The 16007-nt window shown below is 52.9% G+C and overlaps 1 protein-coding gene across 4 annotated transcripts in view; it reads left to right on the top strand.

The window, feature by feature from the left end:
* Window positions 1-300: 300 nt before the first annotated feature.
* The window catches only part of Eip93F (Ecdysone-induced protein 93F), a 77865-nt gene continuing 62158 nt past the window's right edge, over window positions 301-16007 (top strand). For 3 of the 4 annotated variants that reach the window (XM_076539343.1, XM_076539342.1, XM_076539347.1), the window contains exon 1: window positions 10116-11507. The gene's annotated coding sequence lies outside the window, so the exon portion shown is untranslated. Of the gene's footprint in view, window positions 1291-10115; window positions 11508-16007 lie in introns of those variants that run through there. The other variant, XM_076539341.1, reaches the window with a different exon arrangement.

Genomic DNA, 16007 nt, shown 5'->3' on the forward strand with positions numbered 1-16007 from the left:
CCGACAAAATAACGTTATCGGCGAGCGATCGACCACGAGCGACGTAACGCGATACCGAGAACGAACGAAATTTCTCGAGAAACTCGCAGATCGGATTTTCCAAATCGTAACAGCGGAAATTTTCCTCGCGTCGATATCCGAATCGGCGCGCGTCGCGATCAGATCGAGTCCGAATCGAAAGAAACGATAGACGGCGCTGCGGCAGACGCGATCGAGCAAATTTGAAGCGGCCTGTAGCGGTGGAGTGAGGTAGGTTAGTGAATCGGCGAGTGTTATCTGGATGCACGGAACGCGCGGACGACCAGTACGGAACAACATGTCCGAGTCAGCGAAACAGAGACACTTTGAGCAAAGTCGGCGAATCGGATTCACGGGTGGCACTTAGAGTGCGCTTACCACGCGATTAGCTGCAGTTTCCGCGGTGTACAAGATACGGTCGACGGTGTTGGAGCAACTTCTCGACGATGCCGAAACGGGCCATTTTCGCGACGATCGGGTACGCCGGAGAAGAACGACCCGTTTAACGTCCGTTCGACGAAGACCAACGGAAAAACTCGCGCGACAGGAAAAATCTAGTCTCGCATAAAACGCGACGAACAAAACGATTATCGAACGCGGTGACAAATTATCGGACGTCGAGATAACCTTTTTTACCAATTGATCCTTATCGTTTATCGGATGATACTTAAAGTGCGATATCCGTCCAAGTGCAGTTTCCGTGTGGCGCACGATCGTCGAGATCGTTATTCCTCGATTCTCGCGTTTTTTGCATGGACGCGTTGCAACGCGCGTGGTCGTTGATTGCCGGAGAGCGAGCGATTAGCGAAATCGGACGTGGCTTGTTTTCACGGTCGAGCGTTTGGAAGTGAGTAACCCGTAACAATTGGTTTGGTTCGCTCGCGAGTGCAGAAACGCGGCAAGTGCGACCGATAAACCAATCTGACGCATAAATCAACCTTTACATTGAAAACAATAAATTCCGTGAACCGAAGCAACGAAAACAAGTGGCGGCGGTGGGAATCTCGGAGGCTGAACAGCGCCACGTTCGTCTGTTCGCGGTGTCCACTCGTTCGTTATTTTCCCTCGGTCCGATATCGTTCGATCGATACGGAATTCTCGTTATCGCGTGATCCTGCCAGTTCGAGGAGCAGCGAAAGGACTCGCGACGACGACGTCCACCGAAGGTTCGCGGTCACCGTGGAAACGTGGAATTTTACGGAAAACGGAATGCCCTGTTTTCGCGGAGGATCAGTCTGAAGCTCGCAGCTGTGCATACAACCAAGTAAGTCGGTGAGTATTTTGCTGCACTTTCCTATTGCACTTTTGCGCTCGAATAACTCGACGACCAGACATCGACGCTCGTCGAGGAAACGTTTGTTCGAGCACGTTGCGAAACGCGACATCGCGTATCTTTAAAACAGACTCGCCGTTGGTAGGGTCTTTGCTAGTGCACGGTAGACGAATATTCGAAAGAGTCTGATGATCGTTCGGCGCGAGTCGCGGAGATATCTCGCCGAATCTCGTCGACACCGCGATGCAACGAAAACGTGGATAGATATAATTCTGCAGCGCGATGCATCGCCTCGCGAATTCGATTCGAGGCGTCGCGCTCGTTATCGGACCGAGGATCGTATTGACTCACCTGACTGTCGCGAGTGAGTCAGAAGCAAAGTTTCGAATCGGTGTACGACGCATCGCGATCGATGATATTTCCTTTCGATGTTTGCGTCCGACTCGTCGGCGCATCCGCCGATTTCGCGTGTGCACGCTTGCGTGCGCGCGTGTGCGTGTCATCCATTGGGATAGGTCGTCGCATTCGCTAGGACAGAGGGCGCTTTGTTCCGAGAGCGCCTCGAGCGCGTAATCACCACACTGCTGGACCGTTCTTCCACGTTCCTACCGTGCGTGAGCTACGTTTCACCCCTTGACGGCTCCTCGGGCATTATGACAGATTGTCGCTGGTTACTAACAACGTAGATTCGAAGAAAAATATGCACCGGTTCGGTCGGTACGGACGCGCGAATAATAGTCGTTCGATTACGAGCGACTATCGCCTACGACCCGCGATCCTATACCACCTACGACCAACGATCCCTATCGAAATAGCCAACTTCGATTCGACTTCGAAGATACTTTGGGTTCGTTCGCGAAAAGGATATAAAGTAATTTATATCGTCGCGAGCGGTAAAATAATCGAGAAGACCGCGTTCAGTGAATCGACCGGTAGCGCGTACAATGTACGAATGTGCAGAGAGTGTGGGCCATTGAAAGGCAACGAGGCAAACGGGAGGAGAAGAGAGTAAAACCAAAAAAGATATAAAGAGGAGGACAGGAGGAGCGAGAGAGAGAGAGAGAGCGAGGTACGGGAACGGGAACGAGAATGGGAACGGGAACACGAACGAGAGCGAGAGCTCGGAGAGGCAGCCGTATTTTCGGGTGACCGTGGCCCTGCCCTCGAGACTGAATCGTTTGTGTGCCACTCGGTGCATTCTACCCACACGAAGTCGAGTCGCGCGATGCACCAGTGCACACGGTCGCATTTATATTCGGCTGGCGGGCGGAGTGGGTTCGAGCGTGGTCGCGCTCGCGTGTGTAGGTGACCGCGACGCTCGCTCCAACACACCGGGAACCGGTGCATACGCTGCTTTTTGTACGCGCGCAACGGGAAGGAGCGAAAAACAGAGGGAACGAGTAGAATTGACGGGGGGCAGAAGTAGGAGGATGCGGCGCGGTGCAGGAGGAGGTGGCGGAGGAGGAGAGGGAGGGATCAGTGGTTTCGTCGGTTTTATTATTCGGCACTGCACGCCGAGTTAACCCAGGTCAGTGTGGTAAAAAAGCAACGCTACGTTCGACGGGTCGGCCGTGGCGTGGCGGCGTGGCAGCGTGACGGCGGTACGAAAGTGGAGTGCATCGAAGCGAAAAGGAGCGTCGGAAGGAGAGAAAAGGAAGGATGAACCTTGCGAGAGCTTGTGCGTGGTACGCGCACCGATGTACGCGAACGCGAGTATAATCGTACGCGACGCATCCGCTGCCGAACCGGCTCGCACGCATCCAACTTTTTGCGCTTCGATATTTTCCATGTGTTCACCGGGTGTTCTTAAAAATACCGTCCCCAGGATCGATACCTACGCGTTGGATCATTAGAGGAGAGCGTTTCGAAACGCGAGGGGAAGAAGAAAAAAAGCCCCGAAAGAGAGGGAAACTCGACGGGATCGAGCGACGAAAAAACGCGGGGCGGCGGGCTGGGAACGGGGGAGACGGGCAAAATTTGTGGAAAAGGAAAGTAGTCTAAGGGGGCGCGAAAGGGAAAGAGCGGCAAAGTGCCGAAAGCTCGCAAAGTGCATCGGTGCTCGGTGGGAGGAGTAAAAGCGGCGAAAGATCGAGCGACAGGGGGAAAGAGGGCCGCCGGAGGCGGCATGCAACCGGGAGAAAAGAGAACGAAAGGGGCGAACGAGGGGGATGGAAGGACCCGGGCTGAAGGGAGGTGGGTCGGTAGTTTCGCCAGTTAGTCGGCTTTAAAACAGCTGCCAAATTTCCCTCTCGGCCGAGAGAGTGAGAGTGACCCATCGAGAGCGAGTGTGTTCCACATCGCGTTTCGTAGCGATACAAGCCGGCGCGCAGCCGGCTGCACCGGCACACACGGCGCCCCGCGCACTCTACCCGCCGTGCACATGCACGGCTATCCACATGCACCGATGCAGGCGGACGAGCGAGCCATTTGCGCGCATCCATGCGCGCGTTCCTGCTACGTGCACGTTTGTCGTGTGCTCCGATACGTGTTCGCGCAAACGGTACACACAAGCGCACCTATGCGCTCGCACACTATCGAACGCGTGGCAAGTTTCGTACATCCACCGACGTAAGTACTCTCGCGTGCGTGTTCGTCTACGAACGCGAAACGGCCGCGAAACGAACGCGCGTTAGGATCGATGAAATTTTTCGCTTCGCATCGAAACGACGACGATCCTCGCAACGCGACCAAATCCTCGAATCAGTGCTCCATAAGCACGAGTTGAGAAACGCTGCTCCGTTTGGGACGCGGGAGAAGAGAGAAGTCCAAAATGATAACGGGGGCACTCTCAGTTTCTGGGACTAGAGCAACAAGTAGTAACCGCGTTTATATCGACGCCGTTGGCTACGCGGTGGATGCATACTACGTATTAGTATGTATGTAGGTGCATATATAACATAGCCGAATATATAGGTCGAGCGGAGAGAGTACGGCGGCAGCTGACGCAGCAGCAGCAGCAGCAGTAACCGCCGCTTTAAAGCGCCCTCGCTTACCCCCGAAATTTTTTAGCTTGCACCGAGCGCCGGTAGTTCGTTGACTAGCTCACAGCCATTCCCGAAATACATGGAATCTAGCTCGCACACGAGTACCTGCCTTATGTACCGACCACGTAACGTCGATCGTCCAATGTCACGGCAACAGTTTGCCAGCCAGCCAGTTTGGCTGCGAGCGAAAATCCCAGGGAATATTTTTGTCGAATTTTCTCGTTATCACGAGTCAGAAATTCATTCGCCAGTGGAGATATCGGAGCACCGCGAAACGTAACGGAACATTTTCCGTGTTTCCATTATCATCGTACAGGCCATGATTACGGATAAATCGGTTAAATTTCGCACGAGTTTCAACCGCGTCGGTTCGTGTTATCGAAAATATTTAACGAAATTATCGTTAGACCAATTATCGAAAAGGCGTAATTACATTACAGAGAGTGGAAGAGAAGGAGAGAGAGAGAGAGAGAGAGAGGGGGCAAGAGAGAGAACGAGGGAATTACAAGCGAACGTTACTAAAATCGACACGAGAATAAAATAGCTCGTTGGGTACTGGTCAAAGCTACAATCAGGTTCGCTTTGCATCGAATTTCCGCTGAATTAAACGCGGCCAACGGCTGTTTTTGGCCTACTCGATGATTCTCGACTAATTGCTCGTTAATTAACGATAGTTAAACGCGGTTAATCGAGTCTTTTCGCGAATTTGCCTGAGGATTAAACGCGTTTAAACGCGTCCACTCGAGCTGCTAGTCGTCTATTCATCGAACAGCGTATCGAAGAAGCGGCGAAATTATTTCGAGTCCCGGTCGTTGACTCTATTTGTACCTGTGCCAAGCGCGAGCTGGCCCGACGTCGACTCTACACCTACTACGGTATGTAGATGCCAGCTTGTACATATGTACCCGTGGCTCGTGGCTCGTTGCTCGCGCAACAAGTAGGTATCGCCAAAATATGGCCCGACGACGAGCTTTCGCTCCTCTTCTCTCGTTCTTCGTATTCGTGCCACGACCGAGCAAATCCCGAATTTCCCAAGGTCGTTAAAAACACCAATTACGAGCTTTCCTACTCCTCGGTGTCGATTAAACGCGATACTCTTTTTAACAAGAAAGAAAGCGACCGAATAATTGGTCGGACGGCCGCGCGACGGTGCATAAATCTGGCCGAACGACGAAAACGATCAAAGCGTTTTCTTTCGCTGGTCGATTCGATACGCGAAATCGAGCGAAAATTGTTCAGAGCGAGCAACGGAAACCTCGGCTCGTACTCGCGAGAGAAATTATGGGGAACGTTTTCCAGCGGCATTCCTTGCAAATCGCGGCTAGAATTCGACGCTTTCCATGCACCGCCCTCGGTCTCACGATCCTTCGAGCGATTCGAATGCAACAGGCGAGGCCGCGAACGACGCGACGCGTTCCGTCTGCTTACAAACACCGCTCGAATCGGTTCTGGACGATCACGATTTCGATCTCCCCGTTAGGACAACGCGTCCACGATCGATCGAACGCGATCTCTCGTTTCTCGGCCCGTTCCGCGCGAACTCGCTCGAGATTCGATCACGGTCAAGGTTTCGCCGGCTTGCCGCGGCGAGCCGCGCCGCGTCGCGTCGTCGGGATATTTTCGTCCGAACGCTGTACGCTCCGCGAATCGTCGACGATCCGAACAGGCGTTTGTCCCGTCGCGCTGATCTCGCCGGCCGGAGAAAGGCGAGGATTCGTTGGCTGGTTACTCGCGCGAGTAGCGTGCAAGCGTTACGTAACAACAATTACGCCGGCTACGGAGTAAACGTCGGTTCGCTGGCGGTGTTTATACGCGGCGCGCACGTTCGCGCGAGCTTTTGGCCGAAAGAAGCGTGCGCTGGAAAGGTGCCGTGTGAAAACGGCACGCGAGCTCGTTACCGATAAACCGTATCGCCGATTAATACATATAAAACGAACCACGTAATTTGCATAATCGACACAATTATCGGGGAAATTAATTGAAGTAACTGCCGACGTGGAAAGTTGGACGCAGGGAGCAAAGTTAATGGTCCACACCGGAATCCTACGATACAAACGATTTCCGCGTTTCGATAGCATCGCGCGAAACGAATCGGAGTCTCCTCTAATCGAATTAACGGAACGACTCGTTGCAACGTACAAACGCCGCCTCCGCTCCCTTCCCTACCCGCGATCGGAGCTCGAGTCGCCGGCAAAGCGTGACGCGTCGCGATACCGATTCGCCTCGCGGATGCGCGGACGTCTGGTCCGCGGGCGACGCCGCGCGTCGATCGCGAAGCGTCGCGCGCGACGATAAGCGGAGATACGGTCAAGGCCGGCTCGGATACACCGGCCTATCCGTTCTCTTTTCCTGTACGCGGTGCAGACTCGACACCGGAATCGAGGCGCGCTCGTGCACGCGCAACGGCTACGTCACGACGATTCGACGGACACCGGACGCGACCGAAACGGACGCCATCCAGAGAAGGAGAAGGAGGCTGTCCTCGAAAGATTCGCGTCGCGTTTCGCATTTCGCGTTTCGCTTCCCCTCTCGAGGCGCGCTTCGAATTCGGCGCGACCTTCGCCGAAGCGGCTACGCGATTGGTCCGACTGACCCACTGCCACTGACCTTGGGCCCATCCATGCCACTCCGCCATTCGGAGTTTCGGCGACGCTCCTTCGAGGAAACGAGCGAGACGGACGATGCCTCGCCGCACCGACAACCAGTTCCCTTCTCGCGTTCGCTTTCCTCACCTGCTTCGCTCCTTTTCGACCAAACTTTCTCCCGATTCGTCGAACCCTATCAGCTGATTTTAAGGGAAAACGAGAGCGTCGCGATATAGCCGTCGATCGCGTGTCTTACTGCACGAGTAATGCTTCTCGAAGAGTTAACGCAACGGTCTATCGCAGAAACACCTTGCCGTTTCCAGCGTGACAGTCACGCCGCGATGCTTCGATTCGCTTTGCTTCGTCGACCGAAATCGTTCAGGTGGTCTCGAAGGTTTCTCCACGATTCGGCGACAGAAGATGATCGCTCGGTCGCGATCAGGTTGAAGTCGTTACTCGGAGAATGCATCTCGAACGTAGACTCCGTTGGACTCTACAACGCGTGCTATCGATAAGATCGTCATTGTCTCCCGTGCGTTCGTCTTCTTCTCCTTACATTTTATTCGTGCCCGATAAATAATGCATGCTCTTTTTCGAAGGAATATCGTAACCTTGACGCGTTCTTTGATCCCGGCTCGTGACGAGACGTCTCGTTGCCATCTGGACGGTCGATTCGAGGGCGCGAAATTCGTCGCGCGGCTCGCTCGAAAAATGGTCGATTCGAAAAATCGGCGCGGACGGACACGCGGTGACTCGGCGCGTTCGACTCGAATCTAAAACCGGCGGCGAAGATTCGGCGAGCGTGGCTCCGCCTTCTACTCCTATCCGACCCATTCTAAACAAATGAATCATACTCCAAAATGGCCGACTGAATTTAGACGTCACGTGGCATCGACGTACTACGTGTACTGTAACGCGCGCGTATCCGACCTCCGCTGCCATCGTCGATCGCGGTGGCACTCTTCGAGCCGCGGAGAGGAATCAACGCCGCGGCGCGCGACGCGTATCTCGAATTCGCGCGTCGCGTCGCGTCGAAATGCTCGTCGCGATTAGACACGATTAGAAGAATTTGGAGCGAGAAATCGAACGGCGCCTTGTCCGTGGACATTGGCCCGCAAAGAGAAAGGCCGACTAGCGGAGCGGCGCTTAGAAGGCCGCTGAGAAATTTAATGTCAAGTATACGCGGAATCGGTTTCGCGGCATTAAGCGAGCGATATCGTGACGGTTAAAAGGTGCGCCCCTGCTACTCTCATCTCCTCCGGGCATCCGGTGGTTCGATCGAATTTCGCGAGAAACGTGCGTGGCTCGTACGGGAAGAGTCCGCCAAGAAGGCGTCGACGAGCACCGTCCTATCTAATCAGCTACTTTCGACTGCCATCTTGAAACTCGAAGCGCACCGTGTCCCAGGATTATCTAACGAATTTCTAAACCATCTGTTCGCCTCAAGGTCCGCCGCGACCGCCACTTTTACGCTCGCGATCCCCTTCTCCGGCGTTTGTCCGCTTGCCTTCTTCCCTTCGCCCCCTTAGCTCCGTTCCACGGGATAGCCGCTCTCTGCGCCGCGTTATTCCGACTGGTCTTGCGCAAAGTTCGAAACGGTGCGAGAAAAAAAGAACGATAGGCTCGTGTCGCGATAAGATACACCAATAAATAGACAGATAGGAGGTCGTTTCGATGTTCGGTTATTCCACGAGCCGATACGCGGACGTTTATCGTCCGTGAAACCGATTCGCAGGGCTCGAAGGGTACCTCGCGAGCTGCTCCGCACGAGCGGATAAGAAGCGAGGTCCGCTAAAAATTATATGCGCGTTTATATCGTACGCGGAGCGATTAACTTCATGGTCAATTAAACGAGACTTTGCGATAACGTCGGAAAACGTTGCGGGTAGTTTTCAGTTAATAAACGGGGTGGGTGTAACGGATTAGCCACGAAAAGCGAGCGATTTCGTTAACCGGGATATTCCGGAAAAAGAAAACCAGCGGTGGCTTCGCTCCACACCGATTAGTTGTTAAATTTCAAATCGCAGCGGGGCAACTGCATCGAATTGTCTCCTATTAAAAGTGTCATGGCCACGGTGTCGCGCGGACGAGCGGAGCGTCTCTTACTCTAGCGCGCAACGTTCTGGCTGTTCGCCGTTACGCGGGAAAACGCTCGACATCCGTGGATCGTCGGCGCGCGCGTGATCGATCGAACAAACGATTAGCGGCATTTTCTGATTTTCCGGATTCGGTGATCGATCGGTCAGCGTTCCGAGAAGCCGATCAACCGCTCTTAAGTCGAATTCCAGAAGGATCGCGTTCCGCGAAGAAAACTCGAAACGGAACCGAGCGTGCAGGGGGCGAGGAAGTCGATAAAACTCGCATGTAAGAATGCATTAAGGCGATCTATGACCGTAAGACAAAGCAACGCGAACGAAACGAGTTCCGCGGAAGTCGAACGCGTACCGTACGCGTCGCTCGACGCTCGGTATCGGCTTTACGAAACGAGCAACCGTTCCCTCGAAAGATAGTGGTCGATGTCTCGGAGTAACGCAACACGTAGTCCGTAAATCAAGGCGCGCGAACGGAACAAAGGAAAAGTTGCGCTAACTTTCGGGAATTCGTTTCGGAAATTGATATTCCGCCGATATCTCGAACGAGTAATCCACGATCGGGCCAGACGACGATAGCGGTGACTATTCGTCAGAAGTTTGAGCGTCGTGCGTGCGCGATCTGGAAGGTGTGCGCGAGCAAAGACCGGTGATAGAGAGAAGCACACCGACTCGGTGGTGCGTGTGCGGCGTTCAAAGTCTTAGGTAGTGGTCGTAATCTTCACAGCGTCGACGCGACGACGAAAGTACGACTACCAAGACGCGGGCGACGCCGACGAGGTCGACGACGAGGATACGACGGCGACGCGAACGACGAGTAGAACGACGAGTAGAACGACGACGATAGCTCGGATGGTATTAGGAACGGTGGTTGTGGCAGCGAGTAGAGGAAGGTGGTGCGCTTGTGTTGGGAACGCGCGGATGGACAACGTAACGCAACGCAAGAAACGCGGGAAGGTGGTGGTGAGGATGGTGGTAGCAGTAGTGGTGATGGTGATGGTAATAGTAGTAGTATTCGTAGTACTAGTAGTAGTAGCAGTGGCGCGAGTCGGTGGTGAGGAGGATAGTGGTGGTGGTGGTTGTCGGAAGATGGTGGGGTGGTTGGATGGCGGCGCTCCTAGCGCGCAAGCCGCACCGTCCGACGCGGATGCAGTTACGGGAGCGCAGCGCGACCCAATGCAACTCGACGAACGTCGCATATCCGGAGCCGGATCAAACGTCGAGACCTGGGCAAGTGGTGCGTGTGCGTGTGTCGCTTCGTCTCCCTCTCGCCTGTGCGGCCGTGGAACGCGCGAGAGAACAAGGCCAGTGACGGGAACGACGGACGGAAGCAAGAACAAGAATAGGAACGCGAGAACCACGAGAACGAGAGGAAAGCCGGAAAGAAAGGAATCGAGAGAATCGAGAAAACCGATCGTCGCGTTTTCGTTCGAACGTGAGTGCATACGCGCGTATCGCGAGGACACAACAGGAAATCGAACGTAGAGGGAGAAAGAGGAACGAGAGGAAGAAAGAGAGAACGAGTACGTCGCGAAGGAGAAGAGAGTCGTGACGGATAAAAGGAATCGTTGTCGTTCGGTGCCGTCGATCGAGACGAGTCGTCGTCGCGGTGGTCGTCGTCGCTGTTGCTGCCGTTGTTGTTGTTGCTGCTGCTGCTGCTGCTGTTGTTGTTATTATTGTGCACGCGCGCCGCGATTCGCGACTCGCGCCCTCGTCGCGTAAACTCGTCGTTCTCCGATTCGTTCTCGTGGTTACGGCGTGCCACCTACGATCGAGAGAACGCCGCGTTCCGAGCAGCGGAACAACCACCGGCGGCTGCCGATCGACCACGAGTTTCGCTAATCGCCGATTAACGATTCGACAGGGAGGAGACACGCGAGAAACGGGCAAAAGGAGTCGAACGCGTCGAGGATAAAGGCGTTCGAAAACGCGGGGTTCGTCGGTGGAACCGCGCGCGCATTCAATTTTCCGTCGGTCGAGCCGGAAACGGATAAACGAACGACGACGAGGGCCACAGGACGAAAACGATCCGGAAAAGCGAGAGGAACGGATAAAGAAAAAGGAGACGAGAACAGAGGTTACGAGAGGCGGCAGTCTCGAGAGGATCGGAAGGATCGAACCGAGGAGAGCAACAGGCTCCTAGCGTGGAAGGAAGACGGTGGAGGGGAGCCGGTACAACTGGAGAGTTCGGTGCAACCGTCGATTCCGTTTCGTTAGTTCGCGCTCGATCTCCTTTTTCGTACGCGTGTCGGGTCTACGTAGCTATCGCGGCCAGAGTTTCTCGTGTAAGACCTTGTCGTCGGTTCGGGGCCGGCGATCGTTTCGCGGCCGCCTGTGCTTCGTTCGTTGTCTACGGTTTTTTTTGTACGGTGCGTGAAAGCGACGCGACGACAGCAATTTGGAGAAAAATGTCGAGGAAGATGCTGGTCGAGCGCGGCTGCCGGCTCGGCACGATAGCGCTGGCGAGCCGCTACCAACGATTCTGAGGAACAAGCGCGTCGTCGATCGTCGCGCGAGAAGAACCTAGTGCAATCCGTGATTTCTTCTTGCCGCGACAGTGAGTACCGGCGATCATTTATTTCTTCCCCTTTCCCTCTTCTTCTCTCTTCTTTTTTTAGTTTCCGTTCCTACGAAAACGCGCACGCAACGAAAAGCCAGCTAGCACGCGCGTCGCCTTACGTACGTATTTACCTACCTACCTACCTACATACGTACGCGCGACGCGCTGCGAGCGAGAGCGTTCGCGTACACGCGCGAGTACGTGTGAACGGGTTGACGCTCGCGAGCGCGAGGCACACCGACAGGGAAGAAAGGAAGGGGTCCCGGGAGGGGGAGGACGAGCGAGCAAGATGGACAGAGAAGGGGGAAAGACGCGGGGAGTGCTGTGTGTATACGTGTACGGGAGAGCGTGAGAGAGAGAGAGAGAGAGGGGGGGAGAGAGAAAAAGTACGGAAAAGGAGAAAAAGAGAGAGAGAAAGAGCGAGAAAGAAAGAATGAAAGAAAGAGGGAGAAGCGGACGAAGGGAAGGAGGAAAAGAATCAAGGGGAACGAGAGAGACGGAAGGAGGAGTGCCCTCGCGCGCGCGTGTACATCGAGCGAGCGTGTGCACGTGTCATCGTATGCGACTCTAGGTGCACGAGAGAAAGATAGACGAAGCTGCGGAGGCGCGGAGAAGAGAGATCGAAGGGAGGGAGATCGACAGGCCACAAGACGGACTAGAGTGCTTCTTAGATATCAAAATGGCCGAAAAGACTGCGCGCTCTTGAACGAGGCACCACTCCGTTTCTCTTTTCCTTCCCACGACGTATCGTGCGTTGCTCGTTGAATCGCGTTTGTGCTTATTAGACGGAAAAGAGAGCGACAGAGACCGATTCGTCTCGTATCGGCGGCATAGACCCGTTTCGAAATCTTGGATACCGCCTATTTCGTTGTCGAAGTTTCGTTCGCGATCAACCTACCTTCCTTCCGCGGTGTCGAGTCTTCCCTCTCGTATAACGAGTGACCTCGTTACGTTCGTTCGAGCCGGTCTTATGTCGCGTCCGTTACGTTTCTCCCTCTGGGCTTCCTCCCGTTTCGATGTCTGGCACCGACACGACGCCGCTTCGCACCGCGCTGGTTGCCAGGCGTCCCGCAGGACCTTCCGAACGTTTCTTCCTCGGACGATCCTCGAGATCGTTGAGCTCCAGGTGCTCGCGAATCGCGAGACCGTACACGTGTTTCGCCGAGGAAACCTGTCGCTCGACACCCCGGAACACTCGCCGCTCGCCGTAAGGTACACGCGTTCGCGTTTTCAACATCCAAGGCCAACCGAAACGCGAAAGTCGCGGGGTGGCTGCACTACAGTTTTCCGTCCAATCGCCAACGAATCGTTCGACTCGACGATTTTTATCGATCGACCGAAAAACGAATAACGACGTCCGTACACGCCTTGACGAGGCGAGTAAACAAATTTTGCTCGTACGTTCACGGTCCGTTCCCTGTCACTGTTACGTTATGGCCGATCGAGCGATGCGCGCTTGGTTCGCGAAGCAATTAGAACACGAAAGCCGGGAATAGGACGTTCTCGTCGCGATCTGGACTCGTTCATCCGAATTTCCGTGAAACTTTTATCGAATCGCCTGTCCCTGAGAGAAGTTTAGATATCGACTCCAAGTTCCTCTTACTTTCGACGATAAAGAGGAACAAAGAAAAAGCAGATTCGCTCGCAGTCGACGATTCGTTCTTAACCTCGAATTCGCAACGATAACGCTCGCATCTTGATAAATCAGCGCCAACAGTTCCTCCGGAAATAGAGAACGTCTGACTTTATGTCGGTCGAACGTTTCACGAGCCGTTTACTCTAGACATTTATTGGCGCGATAACTTAGTAAAATTAACACCTGCCCGAAGAAGGTTGTACCGATGTTGGAATCGAGAGTAAATAGAAGGTTCAAGTTCAGACGACGCGTCACGAGCGAAGAAATAAACGCGTCGTTATCGATTCGTTCGACCGAGCACGGAAAACAAGAGGCTTTTTTCGTTCTCGCAAACCTTCGTCGAACGAAGAACGCGGTTATCGACGCGTAATCGATCTAACATTCCGTACGACCATTGTCTCGATCGAAAAGTTGGACAAACATCGGCAAGAATCGACGATAATCGCGAAACTCGGACAAACTTCGATTCGAAATTTCGGTAGAAACGTCGCAGGCACGAGTCGCGATTATTTGGCCAGTTTCATAGAAGCGGTATTCCCGTGAAACGCGCGCGATTTTTTTCGAGCGGTGTCACGAAACGCCGGCTCGTGACGTGACAAAATTTACGAATCAAAATCTCGCGGAAAAAAAAACAAACTACGCGTATCCAAAACCTGGCGTGCCAACGTCAACGTTCACGGTTATCGAATTTTCTGATTCTTCTATATTGCCTTTGTTGCCAACGAATTCGCTAGTGTTTGAGCTCGTTTCGGATCGGTATATCAAATCGTGCGCGAACTCGCTGAAATTGGACAACGACGGTTTTACCGGCAGCGACGTTTCGATATCGACCTCGTAACGATGATCTTAGGACAGAAAGATTTCGTGCGATCGATAGGTTTATAAAAAGCGATAAAGAACGACATGTAGCTAATCACTCGCTCGACGGTTAATCGCAGCCACCGATCCGCCATACGAAAGGTATAGAGAAGCATCGCGGGCTCGTTGAATCGAATCGAATCGAATCGAATCGAATCGTACAAATGATTGTAGCAACTGTATCAAATAATAGTGGATTTACATATCGCGCTCGCTATGCACGCGATAATTATTCATGTAATCCGTTGTCGTCCTAGGTCTGCTATATACGTATGATAATAACCAATATGAAATTCTCTTCGCATTTCGAGACTGGATCGTATGGTGCATCTTTAAATTTCGAAACTAGCCGGGATTGATAGAGAGCGTATTTTAACTGGAATAGACGCAAAGTTCAGGTTGCGAGCGCGCTAGAGCCACGTACCTTTCCGGCGAGATCGTAAATCCCTGGAGTAACCGGCAGCTAATTTTGAGTGGCCGTAGTTCACGGTGAAGTTACGATCGTCCGGTGTGTAGCGTCTTGTTTTAGAAAGCAGAAATTTGCCTTATTTAGTAGGTTAAACTAGAAAATTCGGTTTGACCTCGATTTAGAACGACAGGCATAGCGTGTCAAAGTCCTTAAGTAGCGGCGAGAGGTTTCCATCGAGCCTTCGAGTCCGAGCTCTCCCACTCTGGCATCGTTTTACGCGAAAATACTCGGACAAAATTGTTGCTTTACAGCGATGAAAAATCTAGGCTAGACAATGAACATGATCGCGTACACGTCATCTTGGAATACTTATTTCTATCGGTGTTACGCACGGAGCGTAACCGTGGCGGTTACCCGTAGAAAAAAACCTGATCCGACTTTGCGAATTGGTCAGACAGAAAATGAAAAACTGTTCGCGTGAACCGTGGTTGCTTGTTGTGCTCGCGCTTCGCGATAGAACGATGAAAAATCTAGATTAGGACGAACGTCGTTTCGCAATGCTCGTTTTTCTTTTTTTGTTGGAGTTACGCGTCGAACGTCGCAATCGAGGTGGAAAAGAAAAGACGCCTGTCGATGCGATTTTTGCACGGTGCCGAGGAAATTAGTTATCACGAGGTGGTAAAAGCGGACAAAACGACTGCCGCGGAAAATAATAGTTGCGAAACGACGATTCGTTTACGTGGTTGATCGATAACGCGACGCGTTTATTTTCTCGGCGAAAATACATGCAGCGACGAGCGAAACCGCGATAAACTATCGACTAGTCTCGTCATTTCGACCGGCGAAATCGAAACGCTAAAAGATATCGCGAATAGAACGCGGAACAACGCGGGATCGATGCGAAACGAAAACGTTCGCGGATCTCTTCGAATCCCGAAGTCAAGCGGTTTTTGCGTAGAATAAACAGAGTCCGTTGGCCCGTTTGAAATAACGATAATTAAATTCGAACGAATCGTAAATGGAGCTTTTTCATTTTAATGTTTCGCGAAAACAAAATGTACGCCTGAAGTGCCCTTTCGAATATTTGCATCCCGCGGAATTCCATGGAACAATACGGGCTCGTGAAAATGCACGTGAAAAATTAACACGACCAATTTGCCGCCCGCCACAGTTAATTCTGTTACGCTTCGTCACATAAATTCGCCAGAAAAACCACGATACTACCGGCATTTAATTCCGAGAATGGAATCGCGATATCCTGTAAAACGTGTAAGTACTGCCCGCTCGGGTACGATCGTAATTTTTTGAGGAACCGTTTATGATTTTTCGTTCGTGCCGAAGCGAACGGGAAAACGTGCAAAAAACAAACAGCGAACGAGGCGAAAAGAGACAGAAAAATAAATTCTCGCGCAAATTGGATAAAATTCGTTTGACGTCGAGTACCGCCGTGAAAATCGCGATTCTTTATTCCGAAAATTATTACGAGCGGCCGGTGGGGGAAAAGGTGTTCAGGGGGCAGGGGACGAAAAAAAAAAACAGAGAAGAAGTTAGCTCGCGCGCATGACCGCGTGGATCGTTTGCACTTTGCAAAAAA

This window comes from Megachile rotundata, chromosome 13 (genome assembly GCF_050947335.1).
Source record: "Megachile rotundata isolate GNS110a chromosome 13, iyMegRotu1, whole genome shotgun sequence".
NCBI lineage: Eukaryota > Metazoa > Arthropoda > Insecta > Hymenoptera > Megachilidae > Megachile > Megachile rotundata.